Below are 17,006 nucleotides of genomic sequence, written 5' to 3' on the forward strand. Positions count from 1 at the left end.
CAGCCAAGAGCAAGAAACCCTGTGTATGTTTGTGTAGTGCAATGTAACCCTGTGTGCTGCCAGGGGCCCCGAGAGCGGGGGGGAGTGGGTACAGATTACCCGAGCCCGGCCATGCCAGGGGGCCCGGGCCGCAGCACACCAGTAACTGTTTTGCAGTTTATTTAAAAAAAACGATGAGCTTTATTACACCTCTGCAGTGAGGGGTGGCAGTGAAAGTGGTTTTGGGAAGGGGGGAAGGTAGTAGTGAGTCATTGGACTATCCCAGCGTGCATGACTCACTTGCTCACAGCAGCCGAGCCGCTGCGGAGCTAAAGGTCTCGTGAGATGATATACCAGGCTCCGGAAGACAGGAGGGGATTGGGAGGCACACCAGGAGGTGTGTATATATAGGTGTGTGTGTATATATATATATATATATATATATACACACACATAGATGTGTGTGTAAATATATATATATATATATACATATATGTGTGTGTATGTATATATATATGTGTCTATCATGTAGAGGGGCACTCTTTGATCCATGATGTAAATGCCTCCATGATGTAAATGCCGGGGTGCCTTACTTAAGTAAAGTACAGCATGCAGGTGTCCATGACAAAGGACCAGGGGACACTAACACGCAGGAGTGCCGAGAGGGGGGGAGCGGGTACAGATTACCCGGGGGCCAGGCATGGCAGGGGGGAGTGGTTGGACGGGTCTGTTTCCGCATGATCGCACACTGGGCCTGATTCAGAGCCGGACGCTCTGACAGAGCGCTCGCACAGCTATAGGGAGTGGCCAGGAAGATGGTTGCGATGGTCATCACGAGTGATGTCAGTGGGGCCACCCACAAACGGAGGCGTTCACATGGGAATGCCTCCGTTTGGGCAGCCACTCCCCCGGCCCGCCCACCAAAGGGGGCATGCTGTCACTCAACATCGACAGCACGCCCCCTTTGTTGCGAGACCCGGAGCGACAGAGTGCCTGTCGCTATCCGGGTCTCGCGCATGCACACTGGTCCACCATCGACCCGGTTGCGAGCGCACAGCGCTTGCGACCGGGTCTGAATCAGGCCCCGTGTGTCAATTACACAGTGTGTCACTACTTAAAGGCTGCAGCCGCACCGCTGCGGAGCACTCGATTTCTCTTGGCAGCCCTGTGTGCTGCCACTGTGTGGTTCAGTGCGGTGTAACCCTGTGTGTGCTTCCAGTCTACAGTGTAACCCTGTGTGTGACTGTGGAGTGTGGTGTAACCATGTGTGTGCTGGTACAGTGCAGTGTAACCCTGTGTGCGCTGCCACTGTATGGTGTAACCCTGTGTGCTGGTGCAGCACGGTGTAACCCTGTATGTGGTGGTGCAGTGTGGTGTAACCCTGTGTGCTGGTGCAGCACAGTGTAACCCTGTGTGTGGTGGTGCAGTGTGCTGTAACCCTGTGTGTGCTTGTGCAGCACAGTGTAACCCTGTGTGTGGTGGTGCAGTGTGCTGTAACCCTGTGTGTGCTTGTGCAGCACAGTGTAACCCTGTATGTGGTGGTGCAGTGTGGTGTAACCCTATGTGTGCTGGTGCAGCACGGTGTAACCCTGTGTGTGGTGGTGCAGTGTGCTGTAACCCTGTGTGTGCTGGTGCAGCACGGTGTAACCCTGTGTGTGGTGGTGCAGTGTGCTGTAACCCTGTGTGTGCTTGTGCAGCACAGTGTAACCCTGTATGTGGTGGTGCACTGTGGTGTAACCCTATGTGTGCTGGTGCAGTGTAACCCTGTTTGTGCTGGAGAATAAAAAAGAGAGTGGGAGGGATAGGGTAGGTAGTGGGCTGGTGAAACAGGGCAGGATCAGGCTGAGCCTGAACTGGCAAATGCCGGTACCATAACTACTAGAATGTTTATTATTGTTTTGTAACTGATATATTCTTTTTATTTCACCTATGAATGAGTGAGATCAGCAGATAGAGGGAAGTGACATTATGTAAATATTTATGTCCGTTTTGTAGTTATGTTATATAGGAAGCACCACTATGGCATAATATACATTATGGGCCTGATTCTGAATCAGACGCAATAGCGATGTTGGAGTGATATTTTTTATCTGTGCATCCGTCTGCGTTGCACCACACATGCGTCCCGATGGTGTTCCTACAGAGTCGTGGCAAAGATTCTGACACACGCAAGAAGAAGTATATTCAAAATGTGTTGGTTGTTCCTAGGCAATTACAGGGGGTTGGCTAATCAGACACAGATGTAGCGTAGTATGAGGGCGCTACTGGAGTGACACAGACATGTTACTGAAAGTTGTTGCTCACATTGGAGCCCATACCTCGACGTATCATCTAGCATAGGGCTGGTGCAAGTTTCAATGGTGCGACCGATGGTGGCATTTAAAGAAGCAGAAAGCATGATTGCAGCCTCTCTAAACACTGACAGTGGGTGTCTCTGTACTTGTACATTCGGACAGGGTTTTGTATTGGCATTAGCATAAACCCGTAGATGCAACTGCAGCAAAAGACACAAGGAAGACTGAGTCAGCCTCACGTGGGAACTGTCAGGAGCCGGAGCCAATCAGCGGCCACACTACAGTTAGCGGCCGCTGATTGGCTGGCGGCTCCTGACTGTTTTCACTGTTCAGGCGGGAGCCGGTTAGTGGAGTATGTGGTCACACACATACACCGCTAACGTAAGTTTTAGTTTTTTTGGCAAAGACCCCCCTGGACACTACTGAGGGCCTGATTCAGAGCCGGACGCTATTTGCGAACGGTCGTTCAGAAAAAGGGGCCGGCTATTTAAATTGAGCGCTCGCTCTTTGCGGTCTGTTGACGCCTCTATGTCTGAGCGAGCGAAACATGCGCTTGCTATTTTGTAAAGACGCCCCCTGGCCGTTCGCATCATACGTCATCTCCGCTATTTATTAGATTAATTGAGTACATCGAAAGGTGTCTGAATTGCTCGCAGTGCTTGTGGTAGGTTTTACTTCCCGCAATCACTGCGAGCAGTTCAGGCTAAGAGACAACCAAGTGACGTGGTCGATGACGCTGCTTTGTTAATTATGCACACCCATTAAACGCCCGTTTTGACCGTTTGGCACGCCTGCGTTCGGATCTCCACTCCCCGTATTCAAGCACCTTCCCGTTACCACCCACAAACGCCTCATTCTGCCACTCAAATTAGCAGGCCCTCGCTGTTTTGCGAGCGCACGATTTCCGACCGCAATGACTGGTTGGCGCATGCGCATTACGACCCATACGCATGTGCAGATGTGCGAACATCGCTCGGAGTGAGCGGCTCTGAATCAGGCCCAGAGACCACTGAGAGGATGGAGGCGAGTATAGGATCTTTTTTTCAGGTCCTCCAAACGGGATTCTACTTGGACAAGTGGACGAGAACATCTGGAAGCAGGTAAGTAGGTATGTGTGTAATAAACTTGTACTATATACGTTGTATGTGTACTATTTTTATTTAACTACTTATTTTAAGGTGGAGATACGGGTTCCGGCCGCCTGCTGGCACTTGTAGTTCCACAAGTGCCAAAGGGCAGGCATGCTGGCACCTGTAGTTCCACTGTGAAATACAATAGTTTACTTTGATTTTACACTTTATTACCCTCATACCCACATCCCAGGGGTAGAGCACCGGGCTTCAGACCAAGCCTGTGGTTTCAGGAGATGGGGGACCCCTTTTTTCGGGGGTCCCCACCTCCCCTGAGATCCCCGGCTTGGCCTGACCAGCTTGGGGTGAGAATGCTTTGGCCCTGGAGACCCAGTAATAGGGTCTCCTGACTGTGGCATTACACCCCGGTCGGTTTGGTCCGGTGCTGGTTTTAAATATAAAGGGACCCGTACGCAATATTTAAAACCAGGACTGGCCCTGCAGCCTGGTGCTGGTAGCTAATTAACGGTGGAACACTACTCATTTTGTTCCCCGTAATTTTAGGTACCAGGACAGGCTGACAAGTTCGGGGCTGGTTAAGCTTTTTGTGGGGGATCCCACGTCATTTGAAAAAAAAAAAAATTAACCCTAATTTAACTATTTACAGACAGAAACATACACAAATCACACTGATCTGTGTATGTTTCTGGCAAACTCACAGCTCTGCAGGTGAGTGTACAAAACTTCAATTTGGCAGAGAGTTTGCTGTCATCTCACCCGAGCTTGTCATCCCGATTCTTGGTAATTTTGAGAGATGTATATTTTAGGTGAAAAGTACTTCCGAGTTTGCCCGATGGTGAGTTGATTCGAGTTAGCTATCTCCCCAGAGTTTTACGAGTGAGAAGATAGAAATCTCTCTCTATCTCACCCGACTTTACCTTTAGTAAATTTGCGAGATGAAAATCAACCCTTAAATCACCCGAGATTGGCATCTCAACCAATCTCGATTCTTAGTAAATTTACCCCCTGGTCTGAATATGTGGTGCCGCTTGCAGAGTTTGCATACAGCAATTATCAACATTCAGTTCCAGTATTTCAGTAATTACATAAGGAACTCAAAAAAATAACTCGGAAAGTCTCAAATTATGTAAAATGGGTACAAGCTCGACATAAGGATCATGCTGTTCGGAAAAGTCTACCAGCTCCAGTTAATTTAGTTGGCGAGTGTGGTTATCCACAAAAAAAAAGAATAAATAAGACTGCAACCTTCTCCAAAATTCACAAATAGATTAATTAGATAAGTTAAAGTGTTATCGGTACCTTCAGTAACAGTGAAATTGTAGGTGTCAAATTCAATGGAGAGAATTCACCCTGCATTTCATCCCAAAACAAAATAGTATCAACTTTCACTTACACAATACCTCCAATTAGAATTCAGGGTCAAGATGAGTACTTAGAGAAGAGACTGGATTCCAGAATGAAAGGGAAAGAGTTGTCATTGTCATAGAAATGAAAGGGGCATGGACTGCAACAGAGTTCCTGGGAGCCAGGTGACAAACCTGGAGTGCCTCAAAGTTGTTTAAAAAGAAGGGTAGGGGCGTAGTGTCACATTCTGCAGTCTGTCACATGATACCTGCATGCTCTTTTAGAGCAAATAGCGTATTATTTAAGAAACTGCTCAGGTGATATGAGTCCAAAGCATTTGACAGCGTTTGTCCGGCCACCCCCCCCTACCCTCCCACAAAACAGGGCGAGCCGTCAATCAACATCGACAGCCGCCCCATCTTGTTGCGAGCCCCAGAGCAACTGAACTTCAGTCGCTCTGTGGGGCTCGCGCATGCCGGACGCGGTGCATGTGCAGCGCTAGAACATCGAGCCGCTTGCGAGCCGCTTTGCATCGGGCCCTAAATACAATGGCAATTTCTTGAAGGTACACCTTTTTGTGTTCATCCAATGTTAAATAATACTTGGGTCTCTTCCAGACTCCCAAGAAAGTGGTCCAATCTACTGCATGCAGCCCACTTCCTATATTAAATCAATTCATTGTGGCCCCACCCACCACAGTAAACTGCCATATATTGTAGCTTTGAACATCAGGTCGCGGGGCCACCATTAAGCAGGGATGCGACAGTCATCCATTTTCAGTATGTACCAAAACACATGATATAGGGGCATTCATTACAGATCGCAACTGCAACAGCATACGCAGATTGGCCAATGGTGTGGACTGTGTATGCACCGCAGTGTGCGTGAGTTAGCATTTCCATTGCACTGCGATCACCTATGCAGATACAAAGCCATGACAGGCCAAGGTATGGCACATCGGCATTAGGGGGTGGTGACGGGGGAGTGGTCAGAGACGCAATGAATGAGTACAACATATCATTACGATTCATGTCGGAACGATATATCTTATAGGGGTCTATTCAGCAATGATTTTTTTTTTTTACATAAAAAAATTGGGGAAATCATAATTTCCAAATTTTTTATGTAAATCCCCTATTCGGCAATGGGTTAATGGAGAAAATAACGCAGTTATCCTCCATTAATTCCCATCTCACAGAGTACAACACTGTAGGGATCAGCCATAGATCTCTACAGTGCTTTAACGCTTTTTGCTATTCAGCAAAGCAAAAAGCGCTAAAATTACTCGAAAAATCCTTACCTTATATGACACCATCTCAGAATGAAGAAATTACATTAAAATCCCTGAAAACTGCAGAGGCAAATTTTTCCATAAGTCTCTGCAACATCGTGCAACACCGCCCAGTCTCCGTCCCTGGTTTGGTGACCGCAGCCAGGTAAGCACTCTAGAGCATGCTAAACCTGCCGACGAAATTGATTGACATGTGTACACAGGCTTTATATTAGCCTGTATACATGTATATTTATGTGCTATTATATTTAACATTTCTATATGTTAAATATTTAAGCACATACATATACATGTATGGCTAATATAAAAAATGCATACACATGTCAATTACTTTGGACAGGCTGGAGATGCACTTACCCATCCGCGGTCACCTCAAAGCAGGGACGGAGACTGTTCCCGAGCGCATGACAGCATGCGCAGTAGAAGGTATTGTTTTCAGAAACCGAAAACAATACCTTCTGTAACATCGCAGGGAGGGCGTGTTACCACAACCGTTGTCCCTGCTCAAAATAGCAGCCATAAATATTTATAATTGATAAAAAATCGTGATGATTTTGCCCAATAATATTCTGGGCAATCGTCACTATTGCTGACCCAGTGTACCCAAGCTTTATGTAATTGTGCACAACGCTAGGGATGGACATCAACCATTTACAATATGTAGATGGTTTACCTCCGATGGTCAATATCTTAACACTTTGCCATCGATCTCTGAGTTCTTAAGTTCTCTGACATCAATTTTTTTTAAACATCACTCAAAACGTTTATCCCAGTCCTCCTTCTCTGATGTCACATATCTGCACTTGTGCCACCCACCAATGGTTCAAACCATTGATGGTTTTCCATCTATTTGGCCTGATTCCAGTGCACTGCCGATTCCTACTTATCGGGAATTTGCGCGTGCGCAGGATCCAATCTGCGAGTGTGCAGAATGGGTCCTGCGTAATCTCACACTGACCCTTTAATGCCTCTGCCTGACAGGCAGAGGTATTTAAGGGGCCTTGCGGGGGCGGCTGCCGTTCCCAGAAACATGGGCGTGTCCACCCCATTTTTCGGGAAAGGCAAGCACAGTCCTGGGTTCGCAAGTCGGCAAGCATGAGTAAACTGAGGCTCACTCAGCTTGCCGGAAGCCCGACGCCATCCACCATCGATGATCTCGATAATGATCCCAACCTGCGACCTTTGTTGCAGTGCTGGGATCGCAAATGCAGCAGGGGGAGAATACACCACCTGCTGCATTTGCATTATTGCAAGGATGTAATTGCAAAGCTGCCTGCGTGTAGCTTTGCAATTGCAATCCTTGCTGAATCATGGTGCATACACACGGTCAGATTTGCTGTCAGATATGAATAATGATTTTAAAAATCGTTCATATCTGAAAGAAAATCTGACATGTGGGCCTGCAACGATGAACATTCCCAATATCGTTTAACGATAATCGTTTTAAAAAATCGTTCACTTTCTGAGTCAAACGATGAACGATTATTGTTCACGTTTGTAGTTCAGTCAGACTTGTCAACTCAATGATTTTCATTAAGTTAATATGCAAAAATCGTTTGTAGTTCATAAAAATCGTTCATTACATTTAAATGAACATAGTAAATGAACAACTTTAGTAAACGATTTTAGTTCATTTTTTCAAGGTAGAAAATCGTTTACTAAAATCGTTCATTAATGGTGCGTACACACTGGGCGATAAAGTGGACGACTGAACGATAACAATATCGTTCAGTCGTCCACTTTATCGTCCATTTTTAACACCAAAAAGATGAACGATGATGACGCGCGTTCCCGCGGGTCGTTCGTCATCATCGTTCATCGGGCTGACATGCAGGCCAACCTGATGATCTCGTCAGGTTGCTTAATGTCAGGGAATGGGGGAGAGAGCCCGGCGCTGAACGATATCGTTAATGATATCGTTCAGCGGCTGTGCTCAATGTCATGAACGACCGACATTGAGCACAGCCTGCCGGGGACAACACTACACGATATCGCTCAGGGAGCATATCGCGTAGTGTGTACCCACTATAACTCAATTGTGTGTGTATGCAGCTTTAAGGAGCATACACACGGTCAGATTTGTCAGATGAACGATTTTACCAAAGTTTTGAACGATTTGAACAATTGAACGATTTTTGACTGCATTAAAATGAATGGAATCGTCCAAGTCTGACTGCAAACACATCAGATGTCAGATATCGTTATCTGACAAACGGGAACGCGCATCGTTCAGGCATGTCAAGCTGCATACACACTAGACGATATGCTCCCTGAGCGATATCGTCTAGTGTGTCCCCGGCAGGCTGTGCTCAATGTCGTTTATGACATTGAGCACAGCCGCTGAACGATATCATTAACGATATCGTTCAGCGCCAGGCTCTCTCCCCCATTCCCTGACATGCAGCAACCTGACGAGATCGTCAGGTTGACCTGCATGTCAGCCCGATGATGACGAACGACCCGCGGGAACGCGCGTCGTCGTCGTTCATCTTTTTGGGCTTAAAAATGGACGATAAAGTGGACGACTGAACGATAACGATATCGTTCAGTCGTCCACTTTATCGCCCAGTGTGTACGCACCTTCAGATTTTCCTTCAGATATGAACGACTGAACGATTTTTAATGGTGCATACACACATTCAGATTTTTCCTTCAGATATGAACGATAACGATTTAAAAATCGTTCAGTCGTTCATATCTGAAGGAAAATCGTTCATATCTGACATGCCTGAACGATGGACGATCAACGATGCGCGTTCCCGTTTGTCAGATAACGATATCTGACATCTGATGGGTTTGCAGTCAGACTTGGACGATTCCATTCATTTTAATGTAGTCAAAAATCGTTCAAAACTTTGGTAAAATCGTTTAATCGTTCATCTGACAAATCTGACCGTGTGTACGCTCCATAAATCGTTATCGTTCAGATCTGAAGGAAAAATGTTTCCAACGATCTATGCTGAACCATCTGCATCCCTACACCATGCCCAAAGTTTTCCGAATAATAATCTAGAGCATGAAGAGAGAATAATATAAAGGGAGCTGGCAGAATAAAACGCAATCAGCAGCCCGGGCTATCAACTCTGGCAATAATTGGACAGTACATTGACTTCACTAATCACAACGCCAAAATTCCACTTGCAGCCAGGCCTGCTGCATCTGAGCTGGAGGCAAATCCCAAACCACAAAAACGCTGGGTGGGCGCGGCTTGTGATTTAAGACCACAAATCAAATCAAATTAAACAGCGTTTTAAGATAACGTTTCCCCCAATTGCAAATAGAGCACCACATGAGGAAACAATTACAGCGCCAGCCCTCACATGACACCACGGTAACACAGAGAAAGCACCAGCGTAGCCATAGCGAGGTCTGCTGCCAGCCGGCGTATAGCGCTTCCTGCACAGCGGCCGCGGCGTGATTCAGCAATAATACAGTATAACTTCTCGGTTCTTGCCACAAGCCCGGGCGAGCCATACCATGCCATAGTACACACGCAGCAGCAGAGGCCCCGCCCCTTGTGTGAATAAATTATCAGGTGGGCGGGAAAGCGGAACGCGGCCCAAGCACCACGCGACCACCCCCGGGCCCCAGAGCGCGCCACACGGGAACGCGCCTCGGCCATGCCGCGCAGCAGCAGCGCTAAACAGCAGGAGGAGCGGGCGCTGGATGTGCTGAGAGGAGGGAGAAGGATCATTTATGTATAACTGGAAGCAATTTGCGTAAGAAGCAGCAGTTGTGCGGCTACTAGACCCTTTGGAAGAAAGGACACTATAGCCGGGAGACAGAGAAGGTTGTCATCAGCCTAAGCATCCCAGGTAACCGCTACACCCGTATACCGCCTGCCATCCACTAGGCTGACACAAGTATCCATGAGTGGGATGGGCAGAGGATGCAGTGCACCAGTTACCGAGCTACTCGGTGTTATGGAATAGAGGAGAGCACTGACAGTGACGCAGTTTCCTGGTAGTTTGTGTGTGTTGATGAGAATACGTGGGGCTTAATGGGCTGTGGGTGGGGGGGTCTGAGCTGAGGAGGCGACCGGTCTCTCTCCGTCAGGTGGTGATGGAGACACTAACTCACCAATCAGCTGGGGCCGCTGCGTGAGTAGCAGGCGGTCTGGCCTATTGGAAGGGTGGGCGGGGCTGCTGCTTCTTTCACGATGACCCTTTAAAGCTACAGTCTCCGCTGCCGGAGACACGTTTCCTAATGTGATGGCGACTAATAGGTTAATGCTCCCCGCAGAGGAGACGTCCCCACCGGCGGGGAATCGGCGCGCTGCATGGGACTGGAGATAGACTTGTGTATTGTAGCTGTACACAGCTCCTATAGGGGAGAGTCCGGCTGTGACGCAGTCAGTCTGACGCATCATAGCCTATCGGTATCTATATTCATACCCACCCCCCACCCCAGGGTACATTGCCCGGGGCGTAATCCCGGCCAGCGGTATCCCTGAGCACCGGGAATTATGCTGCTATCTGTAATCCCAGCAGTGAATGTTATACCTGAGGCCCAACTATGCATCCTCATTAACCCGTTAAGGGTCTGAAATAACATTGCCAATCTGGCTATGCCCTGGAAGTCACCTGCATCTCTTTAATTGTCCACTTTTATCTATATATGTATTAGTGTTTACAAATAAATAAAATTACCGTAGTTTCGGAAGTCACATGTTGCTTTAAACTCCCCTCCCTTTTTGTCCTTCCTTTACAATTTATTTGTATTACCTGGTCCTCTTTCTTCTACGTTCAGTTGTCAAAGTTGATGAAGTTTGGTGGTTTGAAATAATGGACAGTAGGGAACACTTACTGGAAGTGATGAATTATTGTATATTATAAGAGCCTTCACAAGTGGACCCTGGTAGCACGTAAGGCTTTGTAATTATTAAATTTTCTGAGAAGCTTGAGATAAGTCTTTGTTAAAAGTACATGAAGTTCAGTGGTTTGGGTACACATGATCAGGAATATTCAGTTCTGCATAATGTGCCGCTGCGCATATATTTTCCTATTACAGTAGGTATAATAATGTAAGTTTACCTGCACAACAGTGTGTGGTGCAAGGATATATTCGCAAGGCTGATGGCCATGAAGTGCCATTCTGGAAAGATGCATCACTCCTATCACACAGAATTGAATCGCCACTATGAGATTAAAGCAGCAGCATGCAATGCTCACACAGCAGTACCATAGATTAATGGGGTTAGTCAAGGTGATAAACAGACATCACTATCCAGCCACTAGGGCAGGGTCAATTAAGTGGAACCTTGAGCAGTGCACACAGCAGGTAATTACAGGAGGGAAAACCTTGCTAGTTTTCGCTTGCACCTCTTGGGGTTCAAGCAAAATTAAGTGTTAGGTTAAGTAACACTGCCAACTGATTCTGCCCCAGTGACTGAGTAACCTGTTACAAGCATTAGCACCAAAGGATAATATTGTTCATGAAGCCTGTTATTCCACCTTTAGGGCCGTATTCAATTAGGAACAAAAAGTCAGAGACCGGGCTTTTTGCTGTCATTGGAGGTTTTGCCTGCGAAAAGTTATCGCGTGTATCCTCATATTAAATTGCAAATGTGCGAAAACAGGACCCGGCGAATCTGAAATTGGCAAAGTTCTGTCTGTTTTGAGGAAATCAGCCTGACTCCCCCCAAAAGATGCACTGACATGGGGGATCACTATGGGTACGCCCGAATAGCCCTGCTAAAGGTATTTGGGGCTTTTAAATGGTCTCAATATGCACTATTTAGCGTCTTTAAGCAAGTGGTGAAGAATAGCATTTTGCAATTTTTTTGGGGGGGGGGGAGAATAAGTATTCCCATGAAATTTGGGGTACTTGAAAATGGGCGCAAGCATATTTTAAAGCTGCTAAAGTCAAGCATTAAAAAGCGCCAAAAATGCACTTTCAGCAATCAAAAATACACTTTCACCTATACTTGTAACCAACAACAAAAAAAAAAGGCTGTTTCGCTAGTTTTTGAATTTGATTTTTTTCAGCCATTTTTTCAAAGTGCTTTTTTGGGGTGTCCTTTGTGGGCTTTTCTGCGTTTTTGACGGTTAGTGTCCAAAGGGTGCAGGGTGGTTCCTGAAACATTGCACCCCAAAACCCCAATTTTGCACTTATTTCCATCAGGTATTCATAGGCGAAACTTTTTCGCTTATTACTTTGCATTGCGTTATCGTGCCGGCGAAAAGACGCTAAAACGGGGATAGGTTGAAACCGGCGAAAATTACGTCGTCGGCGGAAAAGTATTGCCGAAACTGACCTTTTGCTTCTAATTGAATATGGCCCATAGTTTTTGTTCTTAAATACATGTGATAACTGGCCTCTTGATTGTCATGATTAAAGTTTAGACTCTGGGCGGAATTCAATTGTTTCCTGCCCCCATTGCGCCCAACGGAGCTATTCAATTGTTACTCCTGTCGTGCGCGATCAGCTATCAGCGCTCCATTTCAGCTCGTAGCCCCAGGGGGGCGAGAGCTGAAATGTACGAAAAGTGACCTGTTTGGGCACCCAAATATCACTTTTGCGGTCGCGCCCAGCACTTTGGTCCGGGGTAGCTGCTTTACGTGGCTAAACCCGACCACTTCGGGGGCGATTAGCGCGAAAAATGGCAGCAATTGAATAGCGGCCCGTGATCTCATGTCACTTTAGACGGGAAATCCGGACCGCGTAAACAATTGAATTCCGCCCTCTGTGTTTATAAATGTAGAATGTTTTAATTACTAATAGTTGTACTAATTTAATATGAAAATATACTTGCATAATATAGATATCTCTACAATTCCATAATCAATTTACATTTTTAAAGTAATGGCTGATGGCTTTATTTTTTATCGCCCTGTACATTATCTCGTCTCATTGAATAATTTCATAAAAGCCATTAATGCTGACGTTTTTTGTGGTTAGTCATATTTATTTTTTTATTATTCAATGAATCTGATAATGAGAGTCAAAGCCAAAGATGTATATAGAACTTGAGATGATCTTTTCTCATTGGCAGAGTTAAAAGGTGTATAGAGTGACAAAGTAAAGCCGCGTATCCACTAGACGAGAAAAATGAGCGATTGAATGATTACGTTATCGTTCAGTCGCTCATTAATCGTGCATTGAAATGCCATCAACGACCAGCATATGCTGGTTGTTGTCGGCATTTGTAATCGTCTGAACATTCAGGCCAACCTGTCGATATTGGGGAGTCTTAAACAAATGTGAAGTCTCCTCAAATATGGTGAGAGCTTAACTCGCATGGTCAGCGGTTAGCGTTACCGTTGACCATGTGAGCTATAGTTAGTGCAGTATCTGTTGCGATATGGACTGATCATAATCGCGGCAGTGATACACCTAAGACGATCTGGTAAATGGTATGATCTGAGCGATTCAAGCGATCTAGAAGTGACTTCATGCATTATGTGATTTATCGTCTCTATTCAAGTTATTTTACAGTACCAGCGGTCGTTGGTTAGAAATCATTTATCTCCACGCATTTGCAAAGAAAACTGGTAAATGTGACATTTAATTGAAAAAGTATCAGGAATATCATCCCCAGACCATTAATTATAATACTCTGGTAAAATTTAGATATCTACAGAACCGTGGTGTCACACTTTTTTTAAACATTTTCTTATCTTGGCGCTCTTGATCTTTTGCTGACAATTGTCCATGTACATACACTGATAATATTGTTTTGAACGCTCTTAAAGCTGATGGGTTGGATATTCTATTCCGCCGTTAATAGTGGCAGCGGTCAGATTCCCAGCAGCATAATCCTGACTATGGAAATCCCGATGCATAGAGGTAAGTATTCTAACCATTACCCTATCCCACCTTTCATGCAGCCTAAACCTAATACCCCACGGATCACAGCTGTCTGGGAGCCGGGATTCTAAGAACTGTCTGGATTCCAGCGCCCGGATTCTGTCCACTGGCATTGTCTGCGTCGGGATGGTGACTACATCCCCTTTCAGTGTATGGACAGGTTAAGAGTGAGAGGTCAAATCAATGGACCCCACAATGACTATTGTCTCGATCAGTCTTCTCTTACACCATGTGTGCATACTGTTCAAAGAGGGGAATTCAATTCTTTTATGCTGCCCGCGGCTCCCGTCTAGAGTCATAGGAGAAATTCAATGGTTTTTGCTGATAGGCGTGAGTACCATTCATTCTGTTCACACAATCCTGAGATGGCGAGCAAGAATTCATGAAAAGTCAGGCTTTTGGGGGTCCAAACACAGCGCACCCAGTACATTGCACGTTTCAACTGCTTTATGCAAGTAAACTTTGTGCATTTGGACCCATTAACTCGCGCCTGTTGGCACAAACAATTGAATATTACGGTGTAATGAATATAGATGGTGTGATGGTTAGCATGACTGCCTCACAGCTCTGAGGTCGTTGGTTTGACACCCACTACGGCCTTAACTGTGCGCAGTTTGTATATTCTCCCTATGCTTGTGTGGGTTTCCTCCAGGTGCTCCGGTTTCCTCCCACACTCCAAAAATATACTGGTAGGTTAATTGGCTCCTAACAAAATTACTGTGTGTGTGTGTGTCCGGCAATATAGATTGTAAGCTCCACTGGTGCAGGGATGGATGTGAATAGCCGAATATTCTCTCTCTAAAGCGCTGCGGAATATGTGTGCGCTATATAAATAACTGTTAGTAAATAAAAATTACCCCGTCACTTTTAGATCGGGCACGAGAAAACAATTTTAAGTTCCCTCCCAAAGACCAATGAGTTTTAGACGTTCTAAGAAATGGATACAAGAATTTAAGCAACAACCAAAAACAAACATCTCTGCATTGCAGAGTTAGTAAGATTCTCATGTTCTGGATCATGGGACAACTTATACATTTAACCTCCCTGCTTTGTGGTCTGGCAATGACTTCAAGAACCTTTACAAAAGCGCCGGTGACATTAGTGGCAGAGTTACGAAAGCATGTGATGAAGATACCAGAGCAACATCCAGTTTATAGAAGAATCAGTGCATCCTGAAAATGCCGTGACAATCCCAAGTGATGATGATAATAATAAAGGTATATGACTGGATTGTGAACAGAACAAAACGTCATTGTGTTCCCTCACAGCAAATTTAATTTCTTTTGGTACAAATAAATATCATACGAAGCATGGTAACTGTCAGAAGAGAGGTCTCAAAATAGTGTAGTTTTCACTCTAGGTGCAGGGTGCTCATCAGTGAGGAAGGCATATTAAATTTAAAAGATAACATTTTTATATGTGATGTTTCGCTACTATAGCGATACATTTAAGCTGGCCACACATCTAAAGATTATCTGTCCAACCAGCCAACTAGTTGATTGGTTGGAATGAAAATCTGGTAAGGTATACAATCAGCAATTTGCTCCCAAACGCTGGAAAATGGACCAAAACTGTTGTTTGAACAAATAGTTTAGATCAAACATCTAACAAACTTGTCTGAACAACCATTTTCATCTGTTTTCTGGCATTTAGGAGCAAATTGCTGATCATCACTTACTCCCATACGTTGCCAGATTTTCATCCAACCAATCAACAAGTTGGCTGGTTGGATGTAAGTTGGTCTAGTGTGTGGCCAGCTTAAGTCTAAAATGTTATCCTTCAAAATTTAAATATACCTTCCTCACTAATCGGCTCCCTGCACCTAGAGTGAACACTACAGTGTTTAGTGCACATCTCGATCAGAATATGTGGACAACCATAAGCGGAGTGCTTCATCTCTTGGAAGTGTTCTTCAGCTAGATAATTCTGTGGGATCATAAATCGACTTTGTGGATAACAAATCAACCTGTTGAAAACTGCCAAGAAATCTCTAATCTGTCTGGAAATCCTAGATTTGAGGACACCGGGTATGTCACTGTTCATTACAGAATAAGTAATACTGATGACCTACTCCAGTACTACAGACTAGGGAGTTCCCCTCTTCCCCAATATAACACAAGGGATTTGGGTCAGAAATGGAAAAATCTCACATACGTGTACTAAAAATGAGAAGGGAAAGCAATTCAACAATGCCTGCTAGGGAAACATCTTGGGGTATTCTCAGACAGCAGAACAGTGGTGGCCTTTTTTAAATCACCAGGGATGTTCTAAATGCAGAGGCATATTGGAAGAAGAAAAACTATTAATTTTGGTAAACCGAAACTACAACCTCTTTCAGGATTCCAGACAAATTAAATGGCAGATTACCTATGCTGGAGGCAAGTTGTTTTCTCTACAGAAGTCTTCCAATTGTTGAGATTCAATCTTCCACAGATAGACATTTTAACAACAAACCAGAATGCCAAAGTACGATGGTGGTTCAATAAATAATGTAAGACCTCTCATTGCGTTAATTCATTCAACTCTTATGTATACGTATAATCAATAGAATGGCCTTGGTACAGATTATTTTTCCACATACTTGTCTAAGTATTTGTTCCAACAGTACACCAATGCATCTATCCCGGCATAGAAAAAAATCAGTGTCAAACGCTTGAAGGACATGCCGTTTGCTGAACTTCAGCATTGGTTGTGAAACACCTTCTACCCAAATGCGTCAATGGGCTGAATAGATGAAAATCACTTGGTGCCAGGTCGGAGCTATAGGGAGGATAGTTCAGTACCTCAAAATGCCGTAACAACTCAAGCGTGCGATTACTGTGGCCTGGCGTTATCATGCAGCAATACGCCTATTAGCCTATAACTGGGCTCGTTTTCACCTAATTACTCTCCGCAACCGGTTCAATGTGTCACAATAACTGACAGAATTCACAGTATCTTTCTTGGTGAGGAAATCAACAAGAAGCGCAAATGAAGCAGACCTTCAATGTGGCACAAATTGTCATTTGTGGTGGATGTGCTTGGCTGGTCGGAGTTTTGCTAAGCTTGAACGTCTGCCCTTCATTTCTTAAAGACAGTGCGCCAAACCTGTTTCGTGACATATCATCGTATACAGTACGTTGGCAATGAATTTCAGATGCTGATGTGCCCTTTAGACCAGGGGTGGGCAATAAGCCTCCAGCTGTTGTTGAACTGCAA

The 17,006-nt window shown here is 45.1% G+C and overlaps 1 protein-coding gene across 5 annotated transcripts in view; it reads left to right on the plus strand.

Annotated features, from left to right (window-relative positions):
* Positions 1–9,419: 9,419 nt before the first annotated feature.
* The window catches only part of PHF20 (PHD finger protein 20), a 157,185-nt gene continuing 149,598 nt past the window's right edge, over positions 9,420–17,006 (plus strand). For 3 of the 5 annotated variants that reach the window (XM_088480689.1, XM_088480693.1, XM_088480692.1), the window contains exon 1: positions 9,421–9,814. The gene's annotated coding sequence lies outside the window, so the exon portion shown is untranslated. Of the gene's footprint in view, positions 9,815–17,006 lie in introns of all 5 variants that reach the window. The other 2 variants (XM_088480691.1, XM_088480694.1) reach the window with 2 other exon arrangements.

Source organism: Taudactylus pleione, unplaced genomic scaffold (assembly GCF_031769625.1).
Source record: "Taudactylus pleione unplaced genomic scaffold, aTauple2 ptg000256l, whole genome shotgun sequence".
NCBI classification, from domain to species: Eukaryota; Metazoa; Chordata; class Amphibia; order Anura; family Myobatrachidae; genus Taudactylus; species Taudactylus pleione.